Genomic DNA, 21,881 nt, shown 5'->3' with positions numbered 1-21,881 from the left:
ATCAAGCCGTCCACAGTGTACAGATACAGGATAAAGGGAATGCCATTTAACACAAGATAAAGTCCAGTAAAGTCCGATTAAAGATAGTCTGAGGGCCTCCAATGAGGTAGATGGGAGGTCAGGACCGCTTTCTAGTTGGTGTTAGGATGGTTCGTGTATACGTCTACTGAGGTAATGTGAAAATCTTTGTTTAGTTTAGTTTAGTTTCTGGTTTTCTCCCACATCCTAAAGACTTGCGGGTTTGTAGGTTAATTAATCCTCTGTAATCCTCTGTAAATCCTCTGTAAATTCCCCCGAATGTGCAGGGAGTGGATGAGAAAGTGGGATAAAACAGAACCAAGGCCTAGATAGAGTGGATGTGGAGAGGATGTTTCCACTAGTGGGACACTCTAGGACCAGAGGGCACAGCCTCAGAATAAAAGGACGTACCTTTAGAAAGGAGTTGAGGAGGAATTTACTTAGTGGTGAATTTATGGAATTCACTGTCACAGACCGTGTTGTGGGGTATTTTTAAGCAGAGATTGACAGTTTCTTGATTAGTAAGGGTGTCAGGGGTTACAGGAAGAAAGCAGAGAATTGGGGGGGCGGGGGGGGGGGGGGGGGGGGGGGGGGGGGTGGTGGTTGAGAGGGAAAGATCAGCCATGATTGAATGGTGGAGTAGACTCAATGGGCCAAATAGCCTAATTCTGCTCCTATGTCTTATAATAATAATAATAATAATAATAATAATACTAATAATAATAAATTTTATTCATGGGCGCCTTTCAAGAGTCCCAAGGACACAAAATTTAGTAAATAGAGTAAAAACATGTAAGCAGAATAAAATAAATAGTAAAGACATCACCAGTACACAAATTAAAGACAGAATTCAATCCAAAGACAAAAATCAAAAACACAATATGAACAGAGAGCAGCGGCAGCTAAAGCGCGCCAGCGTACACTCTCCCTTCCGGCAGCCATCTTGGACACAGAGTAAAATAATCATTTACACACAAAAAAACATCCCCCCACAATGGTTACCACTGTGGGGGAAGGCACAATGTCCAGTCCCCATCCCCAGTTCTCCCATAGTCCACAGTTGCCTCTACGGAGGCCCGATGTTCCTGGCCGTTCTCGCCGGGTGGGGTTGCTCCGGCGTCGGGAGAGTCCTCACAGCGGCTGGGACGGCTGGAACGGCCGATTCCCTACCGGAGTTCGTGTCTTCTGAAGCCGACAGGGCCGCGTCGGTTGGTGCTCCGAGGCTCCCGATGTTAAAGTCGGCGCCGCAGCTCGATGGTGTTGAACACGGCGGTCTCGGCACACCGGAGCTCCAGCGCGGCGACCCAGTGTGGCGACCCAGGCAAGGCATTGCCCGCTCCGCTCCGCGATAGCGCTCCATCGCTGTGCCGCCACCGAAGCTGAAGGTGCTGGGCGGTCCCCGCCAGGAAAACACCGCTCCACTCCCGCTGGTAGGCCGCAAGGACGGGTCGACGGTGCAGCTCGGGGAAAAAGCTGCCTCTCCAACCAGGTAGGGACCTAGAAAATAGTTTCCCCCTTCCCCCCCCCCACATAAAAAAGTCAAATTCCCCAACAAACATGAGACAAAATTCACTAAAACTAATTTTAAAAAGTGAATTGAAACAGACAGCTGCTGGTTAGCAGCCGTTCCCCAAGATGGTTCCTCCCACACTTATGGTCTTATAGTGTGAGCAGGTGATAGATGGACAGCATGGAATCAGTTGACTGAAGGGCCTTTTTCTCGTATTGTAGCTCTATCTTCAGGGCGGCAGAGTGGTGCGGCGGTAGAGTCCGGATACCCGGTAGAGGCCAGATAGCCGGATTCGGTCTTGACTATGGGGTGCTGTCTCCACGGAGTTTGCATGTTCTCCCTGTGACCGCGTGGACTTCCTCTGGATGCTCCAGTTTCCTCCCACACTCCACAGATGTAGGTTAATTGGCTTCAGTGAAATGTATATTATCTCTAGTGTATAGGATGGTGCTAGTGTACAGGGTGATTGCTGGTTGGCACGGACTCGGTGGGCAGAATGGCCTGATTCAATGCCATATCTCTATAGTGTAAAGTCTAAAATAAAGTATTTATTCCTCTCATGACTTTGTACACCTCTAGAAAATCACCCCTCAATCTCGCGCGCTCCAAGTCCTAGCCCTAAGGTAGACATTAATAACTGGAGTAGTTCAGCGGGTCAGGCAGCATCTCTGGAGAAAAGGAATAGGCGACGTTTCGGGTTGGGACCGTTCTTCAAACTTAGCTCCTAGCCCTAATTGAAAGTGTAATTCCCGGCACTTCAACAGTGGGGAACATTTCATACGCACTCAATGGCTGTAAAATGCCCTGTGGTTGTGTAAGGCGCCATATAAATGAAAGTTCCTTCTTTTAAATGGTTAGGGAATATTGACGGCTGATTTGGAGTTTGAGATTGTCGAATGCTTTCGTGCAGTGTTCGTGCTGTAGAAACGCAAAGAGTCGATGCTGCATTTAACGAGTGATTGAACACAAACGCTGTATTACCCATTAACCGAGATAATCTCCTTATCGAGAGCTGAAGTTGGGTCTCACAAGAATTGCTATTGGGGGGAGCGACTTTTTTTCACCATAAACTCTCTGTCAGTTGAGGTATTGTGCAACTGACCTTCGATTCTGTTGACACGACAGATGGATAATTTAAGACACAAAGTGTGTTCCCTCGGCAATAAAATTCAGTTGGACTTCACTGTCAAAACAAGGGCTGAGGGCGGGGATGGGAGAGAGGCCCAGCTCTGACACAATGCGCCACGGTGCCACCTGGTAAAACATGGTGTAGAGTTGCTGCCTCACAGCGCTAAGGACCCAGGCTCGATTCAGACTACGGGTGTTGCCTGTATGGAGTTAGTACATTATCCATCTGATCGCATGGGTTTTTCCCGGATGCTCCGGTTTCCTCCCACACTCCATAGAGGTGTGGATTTGTAGGTTAATTGGCTTCTGTAAATTGCCCCTAGAGTTTAGGATAGAACTAGAGTATGGTTGATCGCAGGTTGGCATGGACTTGGTGGGACGAAGGGCCTGTTTCCATGCTGTATCTCTAAACTCAGCTTAACCCAACTAAACCAAACTTAACTAAACCAGAGGTAACTGAAATAAATAAAACAAAGCTCACTGAAGTAAGCTAAACTAAACTAAACTAAACTAAACTAAACTAAACTAAACTAAACTAAACTAAACTAAACTAAACTAAACTAAATACAAAATGCTGGAGGAACTCAGTGGATCAGGCAGCATCTGTGGAGAGAATGGACAGACAATATTTCAGATTGAAACTCTTCTGCGTCTTTCTTCGGCACGACAGATTGAAGAAGGGTCCCGACCTGAAACGCCATCTGTCCATTCCCCCCACAGATGCTGCTTGACCTGCTGAGTTCCTCCAGCACTTTGTGTTTAGCTCAAGATTCCAGCACTTTCAGTTTAGTTTAGTTTAGTTTATTGTCATAAGTACCGAGGTACAGTGAAAAGCTTTTTTGCTGCGTGCTAACCAGTCAGCGGAAAGATTATACATGAGTGCAAGGTAGTGTCCAATTAAAGATAGTCCGGGGGTCTCCAATGAGGTGAATGGGAAGTGGTGATAGGATGGTTCAGCTGGGAAGAAACTGTCCCTGAATCTGTAGGTGTGCGTTTTCACACTTCTGTACATCTTGCCTGATGGGAGAGGGGAGAAGAGAGAGTGACCGGGGTGAGACTCATCCTTGATTATGTTGGTGGTCTTGCCTAGGCAGCGCGGAGTGTAGATGGAATCAATGGAAGGGAGCATCTGCAATTCCTTGTGTCTCCATCAAGCTATGGCAGTGTGTTCACACTTTATTTCAGTCGAGACCAGCTGGATTTCTGTAGCACCAGATACATCATATCATCTCTGCAGTCAATGTATTTCTCTTCCAACCCTGTTGAATGGTACCAGACAATTTAGCTCCCAATCTGCAATGTAATGATGACAATGAATCTGCCTCTGGGATAGTCACAGAGTCAGTCATACAGCACGGAAACAGGCCCTTCGGCCCAGCTCGTCCAGACCGACCAAGATGCCCCATCTACACTACTCCCATTGCTTGGCCCATTTCCCTCTAAACCATTCCAATCCAAGTAACTGTCCAAATGTATTTTAAATGCTGTTATAGCACCTGCCCCCATTACCTCCTCTGGTAGATCCTTCCATTCACCCTCTATGTGAAAAGATTCCCCTCAAGTTCCCATTGATTTTTTCCACCCTCACCTTAAACCTACATCCTCTAGTTCTTCATTCCCCTACCCTGTGTAAAAGACTGTGCATCCACCCTCTGTTCCCCTCATGATCTTATACACCTCTATAGGATCACCCCTAATCCTACTGTGACCCCCAGCTGTGTTCCTCCATACTTTAGACAGAGGACGGAAACAGGCCCTTCAGACAAACCGAGTCCATGCCCGACATGCGATCACCCCGAACACTAACACTATCCCACGCTCTAGGGACAATTTACTATCTTTACTGAAGCCAATTAACCTACAAACCCGCATGTCCTTGGAGTGTAGGAGGAAACAGGAGCACCATGAAAACCCAGGCGGTTACAGGGAGAACGTACAAATTCCGTACTGACAGCTCACGAGGTCAGGATCGAACCCGGGCCTCTGGCGTCGTAAGGCAGCGACTCTATTTGTGCCACCGTGCCGCCCCAGAAGTTAAGAGTTACAATACGGTCCTTCAGTCAACCGAGTCCACGTTGACCACATGACATTTAAACACTCTTGACTCTTGACTCTTGAGAGGACTGGGGCCGGTGTTGGTGTTTAATTGATGGGGGTGAGCGCTCGTTTGCAAGGGTTAAAGCAGGCGGGGACACAGAGTGAGCGAGGACACAGTGAGCAGTGACTCACATGGGCTGGGTCTGGTTTGGCTTCGAATGAGGAGACATACTTTCCACTGGGCCCTTTATAGTCTTGATGTTATGTCCCTTGTTCTGTGGTGTCCCTGTCCCTCTACCACAAAGCCCGCTCCTCCTCTGTGTGCCTTGCAACAACAAAACAAAGATGAATCCTGCCCTACTCTCCTGCGCCTGGACATTAAATGTGTCTGAACCAACGATATCAGGGTGGCTTCAGAGGTAGATAGGGTGTCCCTTGTGACAGGGTTCTTTCTGTGCAGGGCCTATTGCTGTTTGCCATCTATATCAATGATTTGATGATGTGGCACGATGGCACGATGGCGCAGCGGTAAAGTTGCCGTCTTACAGCGCCAGTGATCGGGGTTTGATCCTGACTACGGGTGCCGTCTGTTTGCACGTTCTCCACGTGACCCGAGTAGGTTTTCTCTTGGTGCTCCGGTTTCCTCCCACACTTCAAGGTTCGTAGGGAAATTAGCTTGGTAAAATTATACATTGTCCCTAGTGTGTGTGTGATGTTGTTAAGGGGTTGTCCCACTGCGGCGTCCTAATCCGCGAGTTCTGGCGAGTTTGCCCTCGACTCATCCTCACAGCATGGTCGACACGAGGTCTTTGTAACTCTCCTTCATGCTCGAGGGTAGTCCCCGTGTACTCGAGGCCTCAGCTAGGCCGCGGCGTATTTTTCAACAGGTTGAAAAATGCCCGTGAGTAAAAAAAGGTCGCCATGGAAAAATTCAATACTTTTTTTTACTCGTAAGTTAAGTCGAAGTAGGTTGTAGTAGGTCGGCATGTTATTTGTAGGTGATCGAGGGTAGTCGAAGGTAGTCGAAGGTAGTCGTAGATAGTCTTCAACATAGTCAAAGGAGGTTGAAGGAGGTCGTCTTCACTCTCCACTATTCGGTGTCCAATTTTCCCGAAGTTAGTCGAGGAAAGTCTTTAACATAGTCGAGGGAGGTCGAAGGAGGTCTTCCACATGACATTTTTTCAAACTTTCCTAAACTCTTCTAAACTTGCCAATTAGGTCGCCGCAGTGGTACAGCCCCTTTATTGTGCGGGGGATTGCTGGTCGGTGCAAACTCAGCGGGCCAAAGGTTCTTTTTCCACACTGTATCTATAAACTAAACAAAGAAAAATTGAACGTACGTGGCATGATCAGCAAGTTTGCAGATGACACAAAAGTGGGTGGCATTGTAGATGGTGAAGATGGTCATTGAAAATGGCATCAGGATCTAGATCGATTGGGCAGGTCGGCTGAGGAATGGTTGGAATTTAATAAAGAGACATGTGCGGTGTTTCATTTTTGGAAGTCTACCTGGACAGGATCTAAACAGCGAGTGTTGGGGCTCAGGGGAGCATTGTAGAGCAGAAGGATCTATGTGTGCAGGTACATAGTTCATTGAAAGTGGCAACACAGATAGATGGGGAGGTCAAAAAGGCTATCGGCACTTTAGCCTTCATCAGTCAGGGTATTGAGTAGTGGTTGGGAGGTCATGTTGCAGTTGTATAAGATGTTGGTGAGGCCACATTTAGAGTCCATATCCCTCTAAACCTTTCCTATCCATTGTATATTTGTCACTTACATTTGACCTGAATCTAAGGTTGATGGGAATATAGCGAGAACAAACATGTTTTAGTCTAGTTTAGAGATACCACATGGAAACAGGCCCTTGGGGCCATCGTGTCCACGTCAACCATCGATCACCCGTTAACATTAGTTCTATGTTATCCCACTTTCTCATCCACTCCCTACATATGAGGACCAATTTACAGCGGGCCAATAAAACTACAAACCTGCACGTCTTTGGAATGCGGGAGGAAACCGGAGCACCCGGAGAAAACCCACATGGTCACGGTGGGACCGTACAAACTCCATGCGCACACTCACGCGCGCACAACACACACACAGCGCACACAGCGCACACAGCACACACACACACCACACACACACAGCACACACACACACACACACAGTACACACACACACACAGCACACACACACACACACACACACACACACAGTACACACACACACACAGCACACACACACACACACACACACAGCATGCACACGCACACACACACACGCACAGCACCTGAGGTCAGGATCAAACCTGTAGTTCAATGCAGGATGGTGTTTGATGTCAGTTGTACTCAATGGGCGAAGAGCGTGTGTTTCTGTTGTATCTGTGCATGGCTAAGAGTAGGGATGGGTAATACATGTTACTAAACATGTCCACACCCTGAGGATAAGTACAGTGAAGGAATGTTTGTCAACATTTTTGTGAAAAACACTTGTATATTGTGTGTTTAGATGCTTCAAACAACATAAGCATCCTTCAATAACCGCAGAAAAAACCTCAATTGCCACTCCCAAAACAGTTTAATGCACCCAGTCACAGCCAGGGTCCATTCCACTGCTTTAGTTAGATGTGTTGAAGAGTTAAAAATAGTAAAAGAAAATTAATTATAAAACTTGAGCCAACACATTACAAAAACAAAGCAATGTTGCAAAAAACAAGATAAAACCACAAAAATAACAAAATCGTAAAAATATTTTTGGTGAGGCCGCACATGGAGTATAGTGTTGAGTTTTGGTCACCCAGCTATAGGAAGAATGTTGTTAAACTGGAAAGAGTGCAGAGAAGATTTACAAGGATGTTGCCAGGGGTGATCTTATCGAGGAGTATGAAATCGTGAGGGGAATAAATAGGGCGAATGCAGTCTTTTACCCATGGTTGGGGAATCAAGAACCGGAGGGCAGAGGTTTTAGGTGAGAGGGGAGAGATTTAATAGGAACCTGAGGGGCAACATTTTCACACAGGTGGGTGTATGGAACGAGCTGCCAGAGGAGATAGTTGGGGAAGGTGCCATTAAAGACACTTGGACAGATACATGGATCGAAATGTTTAGAGGGCTATGGGTCAAACGCAGGGACTAGCTTAGATGGGTCATCTTGGTCAGGATGGTATATAACTATGACTTTATGATAACTCCATTACCAGGTTTCTGAACGGTCCTTCCATAAGCTAGGGTACTTTCCAATTGATGTTTGCGGGTCGGGACTCCTTCTCCAGCTGCAATGCTGAGAACTCTAACGATCGGCTTTCCCCCGCAGCCAAGACATAGATTTGTTAAAGACTTATGCAGCGTGTGGTGACACAAAGTGCTGGATCACCTGCGCGTCTGGAGATATGCTGGGTGAAGGGAGGATTCCTCCATACTACAGTCGCTACGATCACCATCCGCAGCCAAGACCGAGAAAGACTCAGTACCGTGTGGGGTACACCGATCACCGGCGGGTCAGCTGGAGAAACTCACACAGGGCACATACAGCCGCGGGAACTGAGCTGGCTCAGTCCCTGGGGGTACAGAACGGGAACAGTGGCCCTTCACAGGGCAGTACAGCACGGGAACAGGCCCTTCAGCCCGACCAATACAGCACGGGAACAGGCCCTTCAGCCCGACCAGTACAGCATAGGGAACAGGCCCTTCAGCCCGACCAGTACAGCACAGGAACAGGCCCTTCAGCCCGACCAGTACAGCACAGGAACAGGCCCTTCAGCCCGACTAGTACAGCATCGGGATAGGCCGCTCGGCACAAGGTGTAGTTTAGTTTAGAGACACAGTGCAGAAACAGGACCTTTGGCCAATCCAAGGATGTCTAACCTCTCCCTGTACTCTAATCCTTAAACACCACTATTGTATCAGTCTCCTCCACCTCCGATGCTGAACTACATGTGATTGTATCAACACGTGGACTTGTAGTGTTTCACAAGGCTCAGCGTGGAGAGGTTGGTTCTCTTGTCTCAAACAAGGACAGTCTTAGGATAGGCATGTTGTTCTAAAACCAGGAGCAGTTTCTTCAACTGATCTCCTCTGATCTCCTGCACGTGACATTTCCCTCCATTCCCTGCACTTTCCATGTGCCGATCTGAAAGCTTCTGAAACACCACTATCGTATCTGCCTCCACCACCACCACCCCTGCCAGTGCGTTCCAGGCCCACACCACCCTTGCGTAAAAAAAAACCTGCCCAACGTATCTCCTTTAAACTTTCCCCCTCACACTTTAAAGCTGTGCCCTCTATTGTTTGACATTTCCACCCTGGGGAAAAAGGTTCTGAATGTCTACCCTATCTTTGTCCCTCATCGTTTTATATACTTTTATCAGGTCTCCCTTCCAATGCTTGATGACATAATCTTGATGACAAAGTTGGCAGTGAGGCGGATACTGAGGGAGTTACATACTAGGAGATCAAAAGCCTCCTAAACACCACCATTGTATCTGCCTTCACCACCACCCCCGGCAGCTCGTTCCAGGCACTCACCACCCTCTGGTACTGTCCGATTCACCTCTACCCCACTGCAGACATTGGACTTTGTCTCTGGAACTGATGCACTACAACGCTGAGAACTATATTCTGCACTCTGTATCTTCCCCTTTGCTCTACGTCTATTGTACTTGGGTTTGGTTTGACCTCTGCACCACGCTTCCTCTACACCACCCGCCCCTCCACCTGTCCGTGTATCATCCGCAAACCTGGCAACAAAGCCATCAATGCCACACCACCAATGGAGGGGGTGGACAAGGTGGGCTGTGCTGAGAATGTGAACCTTTTTTTCTCGCCTCTCGTTCCAGGTGAAGATTTGGTTCCAGAATCGCCGGGCGAAGGAGAGGAAGATCACGAAGAAGAGACAGCAGCAGCAGAGCCAGCAAGCGAGCAGCAGCACGTCCAGCCCCAGGGCCGGGCTGGTCAGTAGCAGCAGCAACCTCATCCCCCCACCCATCCCTCTCAACATCAAGGAGGAGTACCTTCCCTAACTTCACTTTAGAGATACCGCGTGGACACAGACCCTTCGGCCCACCGACTCCGCGCCAACCCGTGATCACCCCGTACACCAGCACTATCCTACACGCTAGGGACTATTTACAATTTTAACTGGAGGCAATTAACCTACAAACCTGCATGTCTTTGGAGTGTGGGGATTAAACCCGGAGCACGCAGAGAAAACCCACGCAGTCACAAGGAGAACGTGCAAACTCCGTACAGACAGCACCCGTAGTCAGGATCAAACCCGGGTCTCTGTGTGAGGCAGCAACTCTATCGCTGCGCCATGGTGCCGCCCAGAGTGGATAGCATGCAAAACAAAGCTTCTCCCTGTACTGCAGCATGCATCATAGACTCATACAATTCAGAAATAAGTGTCTGCTGAACAGTTCAACGTGACCAACATCTCTCCTCCCACCAGTGTTGGGGCAGCAATCTCTTGGGATACCTTTAACGCCACCTCCACTCCCTCAACAGGGCAGCACAGCGGGTGGAGCTGCTGCCTCACAGCACCAGAGACCCGGGTTCCATCCTGTCCTCGGGTGCTGTCTCTTATTTTGCTTCTGCTGGTCCCAGAAATGAATCTGCAATCATTCATTACAATCGCTCCACTCTTTTCACTGTGGGCGGCTTGATTGTAATCTTTCCTATAGTCTTTCCGCTGACTGGATAGCACGCAACAAAAAGCTTTTCACTGTACCTCGGTACACGTGACAGTAAACTAAACCAAACTCCACTAAACTAAACTAAACTAACTAAACTAAACTAAACTAAACTAAACTAAACTAAACTAAACTAAACTAAACTAAACTAAAAACTAAACTAAACTAAACTAAACTAAACTAAACTAAACTAAACAGTTTCTGTGCAGTTTGCATGTTCTCTCTGTGACTGTGTGGGTTTTCTCCGGGTGCTCCGGTTTTCCTCACACATCCCAATGATTTTCCCTTGAGGGTTTGTAGGTTAATTGGCTTCTGTAAATTGCCTGTAAATTGTAAATTGGTGTGTATGGAGTGGATGAGAAAGTGGATTAACATGGAACTAGTGTGAACGGGTGATCGCTGGTCAGCATGGACTTGGGTGGGCCGAAGGGCCTGTTTCCGTGCTGTATCTCCAAACTAAAAACAGGAAGGTGGTGAGAGGGACTTTGTGCAGTGGATATTGGGGAGGAGGGAACCTGGTTGTTTGGGAGCAAAGCAAGACATCGGATCGTTCCTCCCCCCCCCCCCCCCCCCCCCCCCCCCCCCCCCAAATGTCAAATCATCAAAAATAATTGTCATCTTTAGGCACAAAATCGTATAGAAGATTGTCTGTGACAAATATCCTTAAGGGACCAATTCCCTACTAACGCGAGAATCAAACTTGGTTTTCCCTGTGGAGCAGATAAAACATGTAGGAAATGTAGGAAGAAACTGCTGATGCTGGTTTATACTGAAGATGAGCACTAAAAGCCAAATATGTCTACACTCGCCTCCAGTTTTTATCCCCTCCCCCCACCCCCATACTTTCAGGCTGAAGAAGGGTCCCAAAAATAACCCGTATATTTTCCTCTTAAATTTGACCTGAATCTGGGGTTGATGGGAAAGTTGAGAGAAAATAATGGGTTTTAGTTTAAGACAAAGATAGACAAAGTGCTGGAGTAACTCAGCGGATCAGGCAGCTTCTGTGGAGAAAAAGGATGGGTGACGTTTCGAGGACGGCCCACTTTCAGTCTGAAGAAGGGTTCCGGTCCAAAACGTCACCTATCCATGTTCTCCCGAGATACTACCTACCTACTCCAGCACTTTGTATCTATCTTTGGCTTTTCCAGCAATATTTTGTGGATGACTGTAAAATACTTCATGAAGTGCCTATGTTTTTAAAATAGAGAATATATATTATTTCTAAGCATGTGTTTAATCTGCACAACTTTTTCACTCAGACGGTAGTCTGTATCAGGGACCAACTGCTAGAGGAGGCTATGGAAGCAGATACAATTACCACTTTTAAAATACACTTGGACAGGTACATGGGTTTGAAGGGATTAGAAGCCTATGGGCCAAAGGCAGGCAAATGTGACTAGTCCAATTTGCCAACTTGGTCAGAATAGACAAGGTGGGCTGAAGGACCAGTTTCTGTGCTGGACAGCTCTACAACTGCATGGCACTCCTATAGGTTCATGTTCCTATGTCATACTGTAGGTGCAGAATTTGGCCATTCAGCCTATCTACTCCCCCATTCTATTATGGCTGACATGTCTTTCCCAACTTAACCCCATTCTCCTGCCTTCTCCATGTATCATTTCACACCCTTACTAATCAAGAATCCATTAATCTCCGCTTTAAAACTACCCAATGACTTGGCCTCCACCGACATCTGTGGTGATGAATTCCTCAGATTCACCACCCTCACTGGAGACCCTTAGACTCTTTAATCAGACTTTACTGGACTTTATCTTGCACTAAACATTATTCCCTTTATCCTGTACCTGTACACCATGGATGGCTCGATTGTAATCATGTATCGTCGTTCCACTGACTGGATAGCACGCAACAAAAAGCTTTTCAATGTACCTCATACGTGCGACAATAAACTAAACTCAACTCTGACTAAAGAAATTCCTCCTCATCTCCTTTCTAAAGGTATGTCCTATTATTCGGAGATCTCCCCGACCATCAATCTCGTATCAGATAATAAATACAATTTGATATTTTTTCCACCGATTTTAAGGAGCTCGCATTTTCCTCTACAATAGCCATCTGCCGTATCCTTGCCTGATTATGTAACACCCTCAGTATCCGTCTCACTGCTAACATTGCCACCAAGATTATGTCATCAACAAATTTAGATACGTTACACTTGATCTTTACGCTTCAAACCTCGGGAAGCATAATCACAAGAGGTTTTGGAAATAGATCTGCCCGTTCAAAACTATTTTATGAGTCAAGAGTGTTTTATTGTCATATGTCCCGAAACGGAACAATGAAATTCTTACTTGCGGCAGCACAACAGATATGTAAACACATGGTAGGAAGGAACGTAAATGCTGGTTTATACTGAAGATAGACACAAAGTGCTGGAGTAATTCAGCGGGTCAGGCAGTATCTCTGAAGATAAAGGATGGACGATGTTTCTTCAAACTGAAAGTAGAGGGGAGGGAACTGGAGATAGGAAAAGGCCAGAATGCATCAGGGTCAACAACACATGACCAAGGAAGGGTGGAGCCCACAATGGCCCATTGTTGGCTGGGGAAGAGGTGATAATGAAGGGACACAAGGATGTGGAACTAGTAGGGCGACTCGGGTGGGGAACGGGGAGAAGGGAGTAAAAGCAGGGGTTACTTGAAATATGAGCAATCAACGTTCATTCTGCATTGTAAACACCATAATAAACAACAAAAATGTTCCATATATCTATATATAAAAAATGCAAACAGACAAATAAATAGACAATAATAATGCAAAAATAATGTCGCCAAGTCTATATAGTTCAAAACCAATTTGGAAGTTGTCGTATTTAATAGCCTGATCATCTTCTTACCGAGTCCACACAAGATTAGAAGTTGTTCAGCCAGAGCTGCACACATTTCTCAGCATCTGCATACAATGGTGTGTGTCTTGTCGATTCTTCTGCTTCTTGTGCGTGGTGGTGGAAAGATTGTTGGACACAGGGCCGTGACGTGAATGCTCTTTCCTTGACCCCAATAGCCTGATGGCTGTAGGGAAACTGGAAAGACTGTACATGATTACAATCGAGCTGTCCACAGTGAGTGCACAGGATAAAGGGAATAACGATTAGTGCAAGACAAAGTCCAGTAAAGCCCAAATTAAAGAGTTCGAAGGTCTCCAGTTTGGACTGTGTGGGTTTCCTCCGGGTGCTCTGGTTTCCTCCCACATCCCAAAGATGTACAGGTTTGTAGCTTTGTTTTCTTCTGTAACTTGTTCGTAGTATGTAGGCTAGTGCTAGTATGAACAGGTGATCGATGGTCGACGGTCGATGGACTCGGTGGGCCGAAGGGCCTGTTTCTAAGTTGTAATCTAAACGGTTGTGGTCTCTGTCACCAACATGGTCTGGACTGGGGCTTTGAATTGCTCACCTTGTGACTCGGGGATGGGAAAGTGGGATGCGTGGAACGTTGTGTGGCCTACACTACCCATGGAGCGTGCTCGCCTCTGCCTTGTGTCCTGGGATCAACCGTGACTTGACAGCGATGGAACGCAGGGATCCCGCAAGATTTTCCGTTCTCCCCTCACCCCCCACACCCTCACCCCCTCCCCGTCACCTCCTGCAGATCTATAGAACTCGTGCCTTTTCAACGGTTGTACAATTCTCAAACTTTGCTGTAAATTTTGTTGTTTGAAGTAAACTGGATCTTTGTACCTCATCTTGACTTCTGTGTGGATGTGTATTATAATAATAATAAATGGTATTTATGGCCGCCTTTCAAGAGTCTCAAGGACACTTGGGGTGTGAAGTGGGTTTGAAGAGGTTTGGGGCTATTGCCCTCCCGGTCAGTGTAACTGTGGCCAAATGTCCAAGCACACCCGCGGCACACGGAGTCAGACCATCGCACACAGTCCCTGATATGAAGGACTTTACCACCTCTGCCCACTGTTTCTTGATTCCTGATTACCCAGATTTTTTTCATCTGGATAAAAGACTCTGCATCCATCCGATCCATCTCCTCATAATTTTATACAAAACATTGGTGAAGCCACACTCACCAATTGAAGAAGAGTCTGAAGCAGGGTCTCGATATTAAACGTCACCTATTCCTTTTCTCCAGAGATGCTGCCTGACCCGCCTGATCCACTGAGTTACTCCAGCTTTTTGTGTCTATCTTTGTTTTTTTTAAGCAGCATCTGCAGTTCCTTTCTACACTTCGAGTGTTGTGTTCAGTTTTGGTCACCATGTTAGAGGAAAGATGTTGTCAGGATGGAAAGGGTGCAGAGAAGATTGACAAGGATGTTGCCAGTACTCGAGGGCCTGAACTGTATGGAGTGGTTGGGCAGGCTCGGCCTTGGAGCGCAGGAGGCTGAGGGCTGAGATCATGAGAGGAATAGATAAGGAGAATCCAGAGTCTTTTACCCAGAGTAGGTGAATCAAGAACACGATGATATAGGTTTAAGGTGAGGGGAGAATGATTTAATGGAAACCTGAGGGGCAACTCTTTTACACATATGGTGGTGGGTATATGGAATGAGCTGCCAGAGGAGGTATTTGAGGCAGATGCTATAACAATGTTTAAGAAACATTTAGACTGGTACATGGATAGGACAAGGCAGTTGGGACGAGTGTAGATGGGGCATGTTGGTCAGCATGGCCAAGTTGGGCAGAAGGGCCTATTTCCCCACTTTATAACTATGACTTTATGACCAACGTCTTGTACAACTGTAACATGACGTCCCAACTTCTGGGGTGACTCCAGGTCTGGAGACTGGATGAACACATGGCCATGGACAACTTGCCAGGCGCTGTAGGAAGGATCTACCTCCATTCCTGGTTCCCATGGAAGAGAAAGGAGATGAAGATAAGGATGGCACAGTGGCGCAATGGTAGAGTTGCTGCCTCACAGCACTGGGGATCCGGCTTCCATCCTCAGGCGCTGTCTTTGTGTGGAGTTTGCACGTTCTCCCTGTGACCACATGGGTTTTCTCCGGGTGCTCCGGTTTCCTCCCACATCCCAAAGACGTACCGGTTTGTAGGTTAATTGGCTTCTGTCAATTGCCCCTGGTGTGTAGGGAGTGGATGAGAAAGTGGGATAACATAAAACTAATGTGAACGGGTGATCGATGGCTGGCACGGACTAGGTGGGCCTGTTTCCATGCTGTATCTCTAAACTAAAACGAGGCAGAGATGAACTGTGTCATTATGTTTACAGTGTAAGGGTTGTGAGTTTGTGGATACGGTGACGGATGTGGCAGAAAGATGACGTGTGTGTGTGTGATTACTATGGGCTGTAAATTCCAACCCGTTCAAGTCATCGTGTTCCCAGCTTCACCTCATCTCAGGGTGTAAAGAGCGACATGGGTCTGGATGTGAACAAGCTTTTATTTACGAGCCTCTAGTTCAGTTGAGTTTAGTTTAGAGATACAGCATTGAAACAGCATGCCCTTTAGTCCACGAGTCCCTGCCAACCAACAATCACCTTGTATACTAACACTACCCTGCACACTAGGAGCAGTTTCCAGAGGACGTAATTGAGGCAGGTATACTAATGCAACATTTAAGAAACATTTGGACAGGTACCTGGATAGGACAGGTCTAGAGGGAGATGGACCAAACACAGGCAGGTGGGACTAGTGTAGATGGGACATGTTGGTTGGCATGGATGAGTTGGGCCGAAGGGCCTGTGTCCATGCTGTTTGATTCTATGACTCTAATTTACAGGCCAATTAACCTACAAATCCGCACGTCCTTGGAATGTGGGAGGAAACCAGAGCACCCGGAGGAAACCCACTCCTGTCCGGCGGCAGGTACAGAAGCTTGAAAGCCTTGAAAGACCATCAAACTCAGGAACAGCTTCTTCCCCTCTGTTCTCAGGCTTCTGAGTGGTCCTTTCAGAAGCTAGGGTACTGTCTGATTCACTTCAACCCCATTGTGGACACAGACGGTTGTGGAGGCCAAGTCATTGGGTATTTGGAAAGGAGATGAGGAGGAATTTCTTTAGTTAGAAGGTGGTCAATCTGTGGAATTAATTGCCACAAATAGCAGTGGAGACCAAGTCTTTGGGGTTTTTAAAAGGGAAATTGATAGATTCTTGATTAGTTAGGGTGTCAAAGGTTATGGGGGAGGCAGGAGAATGGGGTTGAGAGGGAAAGATAGATCAGCCATGATTGAATAGTGGAGCAGACCTGATGGGCCAAATGACCTAATTCTATCTTTCCTGAATTTATGACATTATACTTTGTCTCTGGAACTGATGCGCTACAATGCTAAGAACTATATTCTGCACTCTGTAACTTCCCCTTTGCTCTACCTATTGTACTTGAGTTTGAATTGATTGTATCTATGTATGGTATATCTGAGTTGATTGGATAGCAGCCAAAACAATGATTTTCACTGTACCTCGGTACGCGTAAGAATGAAACCTAAAGGGCCTGTCCCACGAGCATGCGACTCCATGCGGCAAGCGCGACCTAACATGGTCGCTTGAGCCGTACGCCCTCACGGGGCCGGTCCCACTTCGATCGCCGGAGCCGTATGGAGTTGTGCAGAGCTGGTTCCGACATCGCGCGGGGCTCCGAAAAACTGACCGTGATCAAAAATTCCGCGCGGCAACGGCCTGCCGGCCCGCAGCCACCTCAACGCCATACACACTGCCTCGACGGGCGTGTGCAGCGTCTCGACGCAGTATGCAGCGTCTTGACACCGTATGTTGCGCGCGAACTTTAGGCGGACTTCGCTCGAACTTCACGTCACTCACTCGACCTCCGCGCGGCGCCCGCTTCCGGTTTGGTCGCGCTCGCTGCATGCAGGTGCATGCTGGTGGGACCGGCCCTGTACGGGGATCACTTGACCTCCCCGCGGCCCCCGCTTCCAGTTTGGTCGCGCTTGCCGCATGCAGGTCGCATGCTCGTGGGACAAGCCCTTAAATCTAGACCTAAAAAGAGACATATATGCTCTTCTGGGACTGTGAGGCAGCAGCTCTGCCAGATTTGTGTGATTATATTTTTTGTTTAATATAAAACCATTAACATTTTTACCAAGCTAAAACTGTAAACAATTATGACCCATTAGAGTTGTATTAAGGATGACATTATGCAGTACCTTAAATCACAATAATTACAACAGACTTGCTGCACGGTACAGCCATAATTTAATTCTTGAATACACAAAGAGGCAGCATACTAATAACACTGTCAATGTTTGTCATTCTCCCAGCGCTTTTAAGTGACAGGTCCAACCTTCCCATTGGGAAGTCATGTTGCAGCTGTATAAAAATTTGTTGAGACCACGTTTGGAGTGTCTCTGCAGTTCTGGCCATCCCATTACAGGAAGGATGTGGAGGCTTTGGAGAGGGTGCAGAGGTGGTTTGCCAGAATGTTGCCTGAATTAGAAGGTGTTGGTTTTAGAGATACGGCATGGAAACAGGCCCTTTGGCCCACCGACTCCACGTATGCTAGTTCTAACCTACACACCAGGGATACTTTACAGCAGCCAATTAACCTAGAAACTTGGGTGGTGGTGGAGATAGATTCATTGTGGCGTTTAAGAGACTTTTAGATAAGCACATGAATTAGTTTAACTTTTTCCCAATCTCTTACCTTGCCGAAGATGCGATTGTCTTCCGGGTCGTATCTCTGGTCGCTCTGCGGCCTAACATCGTGGAGCTGGAGGCCGTGCTCAGGACTAACTTTGAGCCCCACCGTGGGGCTTGGACTTACCATCGGAGCCGATTCCTTGCCTGGGATCGACACTCCAACCGCGGCCTGCGGACTTTAACATCAAGGAGCTCGCAGTCTCGGGTTGAGACCGACATCGGGAAGCTCCAAAAGCCGCACGATGTTCGACTCGCCCCGACCGGGTGTAGATCATCCAGCGCGGGGGAGATGAGATTCAACCCCAATGCAGGAGCTTGATCGCCCTGGAGTGAGGGCCCAGGCACCACCGGCTATGGGAGTAAGATCGTCCCGTCAACGGAAGGTTAGAGGTCCCCGACCGCGGGAGAACAAAGAAGGGAGAGATGGAACACTTTTTTTTGCCTTCCATCACAGTGAGGAATGTGGAGGAGTCACTGTGGTGGATGTTCAGGTTAAAATGTAGTTTGTGTGTTCTGTTGCTTTTTACTTGGTATTACTGTACGGCAAATCAAATTCCTGGTTTGTTGCAAAACATATTTGGCTAATAAAGTCTGATTGTGATTATGAATATGCAGGGATTGGATGCATATGGAGCACGTGCAGGCAGACAAGATAAGTTTAACTTGGCATCATGTTCGCCACGGACATTATGGGCTGAAGGAACTGTTCCTGTGCTGTACTGTTCTATGTTTAGTTTAGTTCAAAGATATAGCACAGGAAACAGGCCCTTCGGCTCACCGAGACTATGCTGACCATTGATCACCCATTCACACTAGTTCTGTGTCATCCCACTTTCTCATCCACTCATTACAGGGGAACTGCCAACTCCACAGGGGGTCATTTACAAAGGGTCAATTAACCTACAAGTCCGCACATATTGGGATGTGTGCGGAAACCGGAGCACCTGCTGAAAATCTACGCAGTCCCAGGCAGAACGTGCAACCTCCACACACACAGCTATACCCACTTCGCCATCGTGCCATCCAATGTTTTCAAAGTGAAGATAGAAGTGACGATGAGTAAAGGTTTTAAGAAGGAACCTCTGAAACTCATTTCAGGAGCAATGGACTTATTTGCACATAACCTCATCAACAAGTAACCGATGGGCTGGGAAAATTCTTAGAACCAGATCACTTCTAGTTAATAATTAACTAACGGCTAATCAATTTATGGCTTATGGAAAGTTGGTTTATGAGCGAGACCGTTGGGGAGTTGTATAGATTTATTACATTGATTGGATGCTAGCGGCCTTGACAATGTCCCAGATTAATGCTTCCCGAGCCAGAGGTTGTTGGGAAGTTGTGCTTTGGGTTACGTCCAACCTTCTTCTAAAGAGGTTTCCGCACTGTATCTCCCAGTTAGTTACTAACCATTTTAACTGCCCTCCCATTCCCATTCTGACTTTTCTGTCCTGGGCCTCCTCCACTGTCAGAGTGAGACCAAATGCAAATTGAAGAAACAGCACTTCATAATTTTGCGTGGGCAGCTTACAACCCAGCGGTATCAATATTGATTTCTCTCATTCCAAGTAACCCTTGCATCCCCCTCTCTCTCTCCCCCCCCCCCCCCCCCCCCCCCCCCCCCCCCATCCTAGCCAAAGGGTATTTTTAAGGCAGATGTGAAAGACTCTTGATGTCGGGTTATGGGGACAAGGCAGGAGAATGAGGTTGAGAGGGAAAAATAGATCAGCCATGATTGAATGGCAGAGTAGACTTGATGGGCCGAATGTCTTTTCCTATCACTTATGAACATGAAAACAAAGGGTTTAGAGGGAGGGCAGCACAGTGGTGCAATGGGTAGGGCCACTGCCTCACAGCACCAGACACCAGGGCTGGTGTTGGCTGTGTGGAGTTGGCATGTTCCCCTGTGACTGGGTGAGTTTTCTCCTGGTGCTCTGGTTTTCTCCCACATCCCAAAGACGTGCGGGGTATGTAGATTACTCGGGCCTCCGTAAATTGCCTCTAGTAAGTAGGGAGGGAATGAGAAAGTGGGATAACATAGAACTAGTGTGAATGGGTGAACAATGGTCAGTATGGACTCGGTGGGCCGAAGAGCCTGTTACAATGGTCTATCTCCAAACTAAACAAAGTTTTTCACTGTATCTCGGTGCGTGACACATTAATGAACTAAAAAACTAAATTCCTAAATGCAAGGAGGGAACTGCTGATGCTGGTTTATACCAAAGATAGGCACAAAATGCTGGATTAATTTAGCAGGTCAGGCAGCATTTTTGGAGAAAAGGAATAGGTGACGTTTCAGGTTGGAAGCCTTCTTCAGTCTGAAAGTAGGGTACCAATCCAAAAACATCACTTATTCCTTTTCTTCAGAGCTAAGTTCATGTTCTAGGAGCAGAATTAGGCCATTCACTTCAAGCCATTCTCATCAAGCGAATACTCTGCCATTCAGTCATGGCTGATCTATCTTTCCTGCTCTTCCCCATTCTCTCCATAACCCCTGACACCCGTACTAATCAAGAATCTGTCAATGTCCGTCTGAAAAATATCCAGTAACATGCCTCCTCCACCATATGTGGCAATGAATTCCACAGATTCACTACCTTCTGACTAAAATAATTCCTCCTCATCACCTTTCGAAAGTTATGACCTTTTATTCTGAGGCTGTGCCCTCTGGTCCAAGACTCTCCCACAAGTGGAAACATCCTCTCCACATCCACTCTATCCAGGTCTGACCCACTGAGTGACTCAGCATTTTGTGTCTTTCCGAAATGCAAAGAAAGGTACCATGGAAATGGGAACATACTTCCATCTACGTAGAACTTCTAACGTACAATTTCTCAGGTGGTTGAAGTTCCCAGCAACCGTGTTTGCTTTTTACTAATGGCTGTTGGTCTGTACGTTTTATTGATTTCTCCGTTGTGCTTCAATCAATACTGACTTACGGTTCAATCCAGCACCTCTCTTCACCAACGCATGATCACGGAAGGCCAGCAGGAGGCAACAGGGCATTGAGTAGAGAATTTGGGAGGCCATGTTGCAGTGATGTACGATTTTGGTGAGGCCACATTTAGAGTATTGTGTCCATGTTATAACCATGTAATAGGAAAGCTGGAAAGGGCACAGAGAAGATTTACGAAGATGTTTCTAGGCTATGGATGTTAACTCTATGGGTCTAAAGAAGGGTCTCAACCTGAAACATCATCTCCGTATGTTCTCCAGAGTTGCTGCCTGACCCGCTGAGTTACTCCAGTACTTTGTGTTTTCAGCCGAAACTTCTGTTGACCAATCCGAGTTCCTAGTTTCCTGAGACCTGAGGCATGGGCGCCCTCTCCTGGTTACTATCACTACTGTGGATGTTTTAACCAAAATTCTTAGGGCTACACATTAGTTTAGTTTAGAGACACAGTGTGGAAACAGGCCCACCAAATCTGTGCTGACAATCGATCGCCCGTTGACACTAGTTCTATTCTATCCCACGTTCTCATCTACTCACTACACACTAGGGAGTAATTTACAGAGGGCCATTTAACCTACAAACCTGCACGTTTTAGTTCTAGTTTTAGAGATACAGCAGGGAAACAAGCCCTTCGGCCCACTGAGTCCACGCCGACCAGTGATCCCCATGCACGAGCACTATCCTACACACTTAGGGACGACATATTATGTTTTTTACCAAGGCCAAATGAACGTTCAAACCTTTTAACCTTGGAGTGTGGGAGCACTAGGAGAAACCCCACGCGGTCACAGGGAGAACGTACAAACTCCGTATAGACAGCAACCGTAGTCAGGATCGAACCTGTGACTCTGGCTCTATGAGGCAGTGGTTCTACCCGCTGCGCTACAGTGCGGCCTAGCAGCGGAGCTTGGAGACCCGCAGCCGATGAAACATCATAGGCGTAAATACTGTGAGGCGATGGGAAGGATT

Source organism: Leucoraja erinacea, chromosome 11, assembly GCF_028641065.1.
Source record: "Leucoraja erinacea ecotype New England chromosome 11, Leri_hhj_1, whole genome shotgun sequence".
NCBI classification, from domain to species: Eukaryota; Metazoa; Chordata; class Chondrichthyes; order Rajiformes; family Rajidae; genus Leucoraja; species Leucoraja erinaceus.
This window is presented reverse-complemented; position numbering follows the sequence as displayed.